The sequence below is a fragment of the Choloepus didactylus genome, chromosome 6, assembly GCF_015220235.1.
Source record: "Choloepus didactylus isolate mChoDid1 chromosome 6, mChoDid1.pri, whole genome shotgun sequence".
NCBI classification, from domain to species: domain Eukaryota; kingdom Metazoa; phylum Chordata; class Mammalia; order Pilosa; family Megalonychidae; genus Choloepus; species Choloepus didactylus.
Window position 1 is genome coordinate 81,086,674 of NC_051312.1, and position 8,141 is coordinate 81,094,814.

The 8,141-nt window shown below is 36.8% G+C and overlaps 1 pseudogene; it reads right to left on the minus strand.

The window, feature by feature from the left end:
* Positions 1–4,180: 4,180 nt before the first annotated feature.
* On the minus strand, positions 4,181–5,134 carry LOC119537093 (annotated as a pseudogene).
* Positions 5,135–8,141: the final 3,007 nt, after the last annotated feature.

Sequence of the window (8,141 nt, forward strand, 5' to 3'; positions counted from 1 at the left end):
GAGAAAAGTGTGCTTGATCTACTCTCCAGATCCACCCCCTTCTGTGTTCTGACCATAATGGACTGCATCAACAGGTTCTCTAGCTCCTTGCTTCTGGTTGGGCTTTACCAAAAAGTGGAACTGATAGGAATTTAATTGCCAAATAATGTGAGGTTGGGGATTTATCCCTCTTCCCCACACCAATGCACCTCATCATGGTGGCTGCATCCCTGTAGAGAAAGGCACAGCTTATGCCCAGTGTCCTTCTCCATATGCCCTCTTGAACATGATATCTATCTCCTGGTAGGACAATAGATAACACAAGGGGAAAATGACTTCCTCACATAGACGTATGCACCTCCCTCTCTATTCCTGTGATTATCACTATCACCACCTCTGTTTATATGTTTATGTCACCTTGAAGTTTTAATCAGTGTAAATTTTTTAAAATGTTTTCTTTCAAGAAGCTTGTTCTTCATTTTTTCAGTTTCTCAAACCAAAATTGTCCTTTTATTATTCTCTCCAAAGAGGGTATGGGGACCTCAAAGGAGCCAATTGCCCAAATATAAGACATAAAGCTTCATATATGTCTTTGCATGTTTAGTTTTTCTTCATTCAACAATTAGGGAAAAAAACAAAGAAACTGGCACTAGTGGAAAGACAAGAATAGAAAGTCAACCTAGAAAGGAAAGAGACAAAAGGAGATCGAATATGTGTCTTCAGTGGGAATGTGCATGGAGCAGAGTGAATGTGAATCAACCGTGATTTTCTCTGCAACTTGGACAGCTGTTATGAAAAATAAGACCACTGTTCCAGTTTGCGAAAGTTGCCATTATGCAAAATACCAGAAATGTATTGGCTCTTACAAAGGGGATTTACTAGGTTACAAATTTACAGTCTTAAGGACACAAAAGTGTCCAAACTACGGCATCCACAAGAGGATACCTTCACTGAAGAATGGCCAATGGCATCCAGAACTCCTCTGTCAGCTGGGAAGGCATGTGGCTGGTGTCTACTGGTCCTTTGCTCCTGGGTTGTGTCTCAAAAATGGCTTTCTCCAAAATGTCTCCAGGCTTTATTGTTTTAGCTCCTCTGTCTCCTCCTGTGCTTTGTTGCTTCTTTCTCCCAGGGAATTTCTCTCTAAGCATCTGGGAGTCCTCTCTTAGCTTCTCTGGGGCAAACTCTGGGCTTCCTCTCTTAGCTTAGTATCTCTAAACTTCCTTCTGTCCACATCTCCAACCATCTCTAAACATCAGCAAGCATCTGTGTCAGTTCTTGATTTTTCTTAAGTATCCAGTGAACCAATCAAGACCCACCCTGAGTGGGCAGGGTCCACACCTCCATGGATATAATTTAAGCAAAGTTCTCACCCACAGTTGGGTGAGTCACATCTCCATGGAAACACTCAATCAAGAGGTTCTACCCTAATCGAGACTAATCAGTCTTCCCCCACAATATTGTGATGAAGATTATGGCTTTTGTGGGGGTCATGATAGATTCAAACTAGCACAACCACATAATTAGAATTTTAGAAATAATCTCTTTGTCACCTATGAATCTTAAACACATGATAGAAGAGAAGGAGTTTTCATCAGCCAGAGGCTGTTTTACCATCATATCCCATTTCCCTTACACATTAAAACTTTGCAGGCTCAATTTTATATTGGAGTAAAACCTAGTCTTGTAGTCAGATTTGGAGAGACAGACTCACAAGTGGAGGTAAGACCACTTAGAAGGAAAGAGGAAGGCAAAGCTTTGGTCATAAATTAGATACCACAAAGAGTACAGAATGGTTCTGATAGCAAAGATTTTTTAAAATGACAGAATCTGTTCAAAAAACTTGTGAAACTGGCTTCTTTGAAGTCCTTGCTCCCACTTTGGAGATAAAAAACACAAATGAACATCAAGTTTCTTGAAAGAAAACATTTTAAAAAATTTACACAGATTAAAACTTCAAGGTGACATAAACATGTGAATAGAGGTGTTGAGAGTGATAAACACAGGAATAGAGAGAGAGGTGCATACCTCTATATGAGGAAGTCATTTTCCCCTTGTATTAGTTAAGGTCCTGTCAGGAAATAGACATCATGGTCAAATGGGCATATGGAGAAGGACACTGGGCATAAGCTGTGCCTTTCTCTACAGGGATGCAGCCTCCATGATGAGTTGCATTGGTGTGGAGAAGGGGTTACATACCCCAACCTCACGTTCTTCTTCACTTCAGTTTCCTATCAGTTCCACTTTTTGAGTAGGGTATCAAAGTAGTTTTCCAGGAAACAAAACACCAGTATTCCCTTTGTTCACTGAAATTTTCATTTTTAATTAGTTATTTATTTTTTAATTTACATTATGAAAAATAACACATAAATAGAGAGACTATTATAAATGTTCATATACCATTCACCCAGGTTCAATAGTTACCAACTGATGGAGAGGTGTATTTCTATACATGCACCCATTTCCACACTTCTTAGATTATTTAGTGACAGATCACATGCATTAAATTATTTAATACACAAATATGTACTTGCTGAAGATAGAATATTCAAGTCATATATTTTCCCCTAAGAAATAATCATACATTATGTTTTTTATTTCCTTTTTATGAAGGAATCTGGGTCTATTCTGTTTAATAATTTCCTATACGGTTGACTTGGTATTTTCCTATATATTAATATTATTCTTTATTCATGATTTTTAAAAACTTTACCAGCATGTGCCTGAATGTAAACCTTTTGTCACACTGAAAAATACTTTTTATCTATTCTACTCAATTTATTCTGTTCTTTACTATAAGGATGACCCATCACTGAGATCATGACTCTTCAAGGACTGTCTTATATATTAATTGTTACCTAACTACTTTACTATTTTTAAAATTTCTTCTATTTTATGTATGTCTCTTATTTTATTTCTTGAACAACTGATTTGCCATGCAAATTTGTTCCTATACACTTAATTAATCTTTTTCGTATTCTGTACCATTCAGTGGCCCCCACTGCTCTAAAACTGGCCTTCTCTTCTTATTTTATCATCAAACTATTTTTTACTCAGAGGTTTTTTTCCTTTAATTTAATTTGGAATTACAAAATTTATCATCTAAATTTTCCTTCTGTTTCCTAATATAAATTTAGTTCCCAAATTTTTTTTTCCAAAACCATGAATTTTATAGATATTTTTTTCTTCACTCTTTCCTACATTCTTTCTTCTTTTCTGCTGATGCTAGCTATAATATCATATAAAATGCATTTAATTATGTTTTTCAACTTTCTATTATTTCACAAAGAGAAGTTTTATTTGGGTTATTTAAAATACTGTTTGTAGAAAAATAATTTGATTGAGTTCTCCTTGAATTCTCTTTCCAGTTATCTAAGCCCTGTTTCTATACTTCAATTAGAATGTGAGTTTTAGGTTTGAGTACTGAAAATTTGTTTGCTTTTTTTATCCTCTCTTCTCATTATTTTACTGGGAAATGGAGTGAGGCAGCAAGAGATTTGAACAGTCACAATTGATAATGTTTTTATTGGCATATTTTTCAAGTTCTGTACATGATCCAAGATACAGAACAAAGTGGTTTACTATATTTTGTTACCCCACTTCATGATGAATACACAGCTATTTTGATATGAAGTCTTGTTTGGTCTTGTGTATTTTCCCATTTGGGGACAAGTAATTCAATGCATTTAAAGTCCAAACTTTTTCTAGCCCCCATTCCCACAGGCATGAAGGAAAAGAAAATCCACCCTTTCACTTGTTCCATTTCTAAGCTCAAATACCTATCTGGCAATAGTTTGCCTCCAAATTTTGCCTCACTTGACCTCAAAGAAAAGAAATTTTACCTAGTTGCCAATGCCAATGTTATTGCATACTACCTACGTGAATTTTCAATAGTTAATGTCCCTGTCTGAGCTTCAACATGTAAAATTGGACTACTTTTCCAGCCTGAATCAAAATTAGCTCCATAAATTATTTGAATTAAATAAATTTGCTCTTATATCTCCTAACTCTAGGATATTTTAAAGCTAGGAAGTTATGATAGAAGCAATTGCAACATTTTCTGTGAAGGGAAATGTGGAGCTTATGAAGTGTTATAGAATGGTTATGCACCAAATGTGTCCAAGAAGTTCTAAGGAGGAGATCTTCATGAAGAAGAAAGATAATTCAATGGTCAAAACAACAGAGATTTTTATGTCTTCTAAGACTAATCAAGCCCAACTCTTTTGGCTGATAATAACCTTAGAAAACCTTGGCAAATCTGCTTTGTCTTGATGCTATAAATAATTGGGTTGAGTACTGGTGGGACTAAAAGGTAAATATTGGCCATAGTTATGTGGAGTATAGGGGAGGAGTGTTTTGCAAAGCGATGCACTAAGGATAGGCCTATCATTGGCACATACAGAATGAGCACAGCACAGATGTGGGAGGCACATGTATGGAGGGCCTTGAACTTCCCTCCTTGGGTTGCAGTGTCTAGCACAGAATGGAGGATGAAAGCATAAGATAAAAGGATTCCCAGAGAATCTACAACACAATAAAATGCAATAAAAAATAAGCCATATACAATGTTGAAAGAGATGTCAGCACAGGCCAGCCGGATCACATCTTGATGCAAACAGTAAGAGTGGGAGAGAACATGGGAGTGACAGAAGGAAAATGTGGGAATACGAGTTAGAATGGCAGGGAGAACAACAGAACATCTGACTACAATAAAGATCCCTATATAAAGAATGCGTTGTGGGGTAAGTTTACTGGAATACCTCAGAGGATCACATATGGCAACATACCTGTCAAAGGCCATGGCTAGGAGCACAGATGACTCTATCAGAGATAAGGTATGAATGAAATACATCTGGGCTACACAAGCATTGAGCTCAATTTCCCAACCATCAAACCAGAAGATTTTCAATACAGTGGGCAGTGTGGAGAAGGACATGCCCATGTCAGTAAGGGACAGCTTGGCCAGGAAGTAGTACATGGGCTCGTGGAGTGTCTTGTCAGTGTGGATGATGTGAAGGATGGTGCAATTGCCCAATATTCCAACCAGCTAGAACATACAAAAGGGGATGGAAATAAAATGATGCCCATTCTCATAGCCAGGAATTCCAGTGAGGTAGAATGAAGCAGACTGCCCAATACTGGAATTAGAACCTACCATGATGATGTTCCGAGTGGCTATTTTCCTACCGTAAAACAGCATGTTCCTAAAAGAAAGGAAAACACACAAAAAGGGAGAAGATAACAATCAATATTTTTCTTATTAGGCTTTTTTCTTAATTTATTGCTTTGTACAGAACCTATCTGTATTCTTTACAAAATGTCCCTTTGTCAAATATTTTGAAAACTTATTTCAAGTCACACCCTCTTTCTTAATGTATTACTGCATAGCGCTTTAACATTTCTGACTATAATGTAGCCATCTGTAATGCTTCTGGATTTTGCAACATCTCTAGAAAGTTCTCACCCCCCCTCCCAGTTTAGAATATATTTTCCTGTATTTTCTACTTCTATTTTTATAGGCTTGTTTGAATTTACTTTTAGAACATCACTTTTTTTGCCATTTTTTTATTACCAAAATATCAGTAAGGATATTTTCTGAGACTCTGACCTCTGTATGTTAAGCATTTATTTTCCTCAGGCAAGGATACTTTCTAAACATGTCTTCATAGGATGTGAGGGAATACTTCAAAAAACAATGTATATGAAGTGAATGTAGTTACCAATTGAAGATACAAAGGAATCAACCCTGAAATTGGTTTGCATGGGAAACAGTGGTCTGTAAGAATCCAGGTATAAAGAATGCTTTTATCATTGACTCACTCACATAGTTTACCCAAGGCCACATAACTTTAATAACTTAATAAATGCCAATATCAATATCTTATCATGTAGCTAGAGATATCCCAGAACAGCGATCCCTCATCTACCTGGTGGCATCAGCTACGTGACAGCTTGCTCAGAGATTGAAGCTATATCCTTATGTCTACCACCTGCAGTACCTAATACCAAGCAATGTAGATAGAACCAACAAAATTGCTTCCCTCAGATTTTTATCTATTTTACTACCACACTTTCTTCCTTTCAAAGCAGTGACTTAAGTCTGCTACTAAAACCTTGCCATTTAACTACTTGTGTCCTATCCCCTATACTTCAGTGATTCTTTTAAGTGTTATCAAATTTTAAATTAAGGTTTCTCCCTGGTTCAGAAAAAGGGATCCTATAAGACAATTCCATAAACCTAACTCTGAACCTATAATCATATCTTAATATCTAAGAGTCCTTTTGGAGTTCTTAAAATTATTTCTATATTCATTTTTCATAGTTGAGCAGAAAAATATTTCTATGAGTTCAACAGAGAAGCCACGTTATAGATGAGTAATCTGAAGTTTAGAGACATCATTCAGTAGTCTAAAGGAAAGTAATGATTAGAAGCCATTCCCCTGCTTCTTAAACATCTTCATCTTCCACTGAATCATTCTACCTCATTTCAGAAACTAGTCTCAATTCCATTCTGTGATGATCCTTCAACACACACTAGGAAATAGAATGTGGACGCCACTCATAAAATGGCCCCTCTTGTTTTCCTAGGCTCCCCTGAATAATATCCTTGTCATCTCTGGCAAATTCCTCCAACTTTTACCTAAACATTCTGCTGCTTTCCCGTTGTGTTTCACCAAACAGAGAGGTCTAGAAGAAAACAAACAGATGGAGGCAGGTCCTGAAAACTACAGCTTTTCTCGGGCACAGGGGGGAGAGAACGGGGTGAGTTGTGAGACCCTCTGTAGGCAGAGTGCTGCCTTAAGGGGTTTTTGTGTACTATTAGACACACATGTTGAGATATCCAGCATACTATTGTATAGTACACAAAGAAGAAAGATAATTAGCTGAATTGTGTTCCTTTAACTCCCATAAAGTTCCCTAACTTTACAGCAGATATCCAACTGCATTGGCAGATTGAGTTTTTCCAGCCAAGGGCAACTAAATCCTAAATGAATGGGGGAGTTGAAAGAAGAAAGCTTCCAAATTAGATACTTAGCCTGGACTTTACAACACAGTGGGATGCACAGTGGGACTTCCTTATTGTGACAGTTGAAAGCCTAGAACTTGGAAGTAAGGATATGCAGGTATTTCTGGTGACAAAGCCTGAAAACAGGTATATAAAAAATGATCACTTCTCAAGGATGATGGAGCTATTGGATTATCTAAAAATACATGAAAAGGAGATGTGAAAGCATCATAGACTGTAAAATCTGTCTTTCCTTGTCTCACCTCATTTCCCTTAAACCTGGCTTCATATCCAGCTCCCTGCTGAAGCTGCTCTTGTCACCAAACACAATGAACATCCTTGTCATCATCCTACTTAAATTCTCAGCAGCATGTGACACCCATATTTTACCTATATAAATATTTTTGGAAACATTTGTTTCCTTTCACCTCACTAGCTGATCCTTGTTGGATCCTCCTCCACTATCAAATTTTTCAATGTTGTAATAAGGTCTCAGTTCTTGGTTCTGGTTTTATTTCTCTTATATAACTATATGTTTTCCCTAACATATTTTACCCCTTAATGTAATTTAAAGAATGCCCCCTACCTTAATGACTTCAAGATACATCTCCATTCTTCATTGCTTTACTGATCTGCAGAAAATTAAAGATAGATACAATAGTATGCTGGATATCCAACATGTGTGTCTAATAGGCACAGCAAACATCACATGACCAAGACAGAATTCTTGATGTCACTTAATAGTCCCATCTTGATGTCACTTAATAGTCCCATCTTGATAAATGTAACATTTTGTACAATTGCTTGATGGAAAAGCAAGACATTGTTCTTGATTATTTAAACAACTTTACCCCTATCCAATCCAGCAAAATGTCATCCTGAATCTATGTCCAAAGTAATTTAGTTCATTCATTTCTCCCCCTTACCACTTTCATTAACATTTCTCTTCTATGCTATTGTATTAGCCTCTTAGCTCATCTTATTCTTTCCACTCCTGTGCCACCTGCACAATCCCATTATCTACCAAGCTACAGGTGTTCTGTTCTAACTGCCTAAAAGTCAAGCCTCTTTCTTACTATTCTATTCAAACATTCTCAGACCACTTCTCTAAACTAGCCAATCATATGTCATTTTACTGTATCACATCACACCTTTTTTT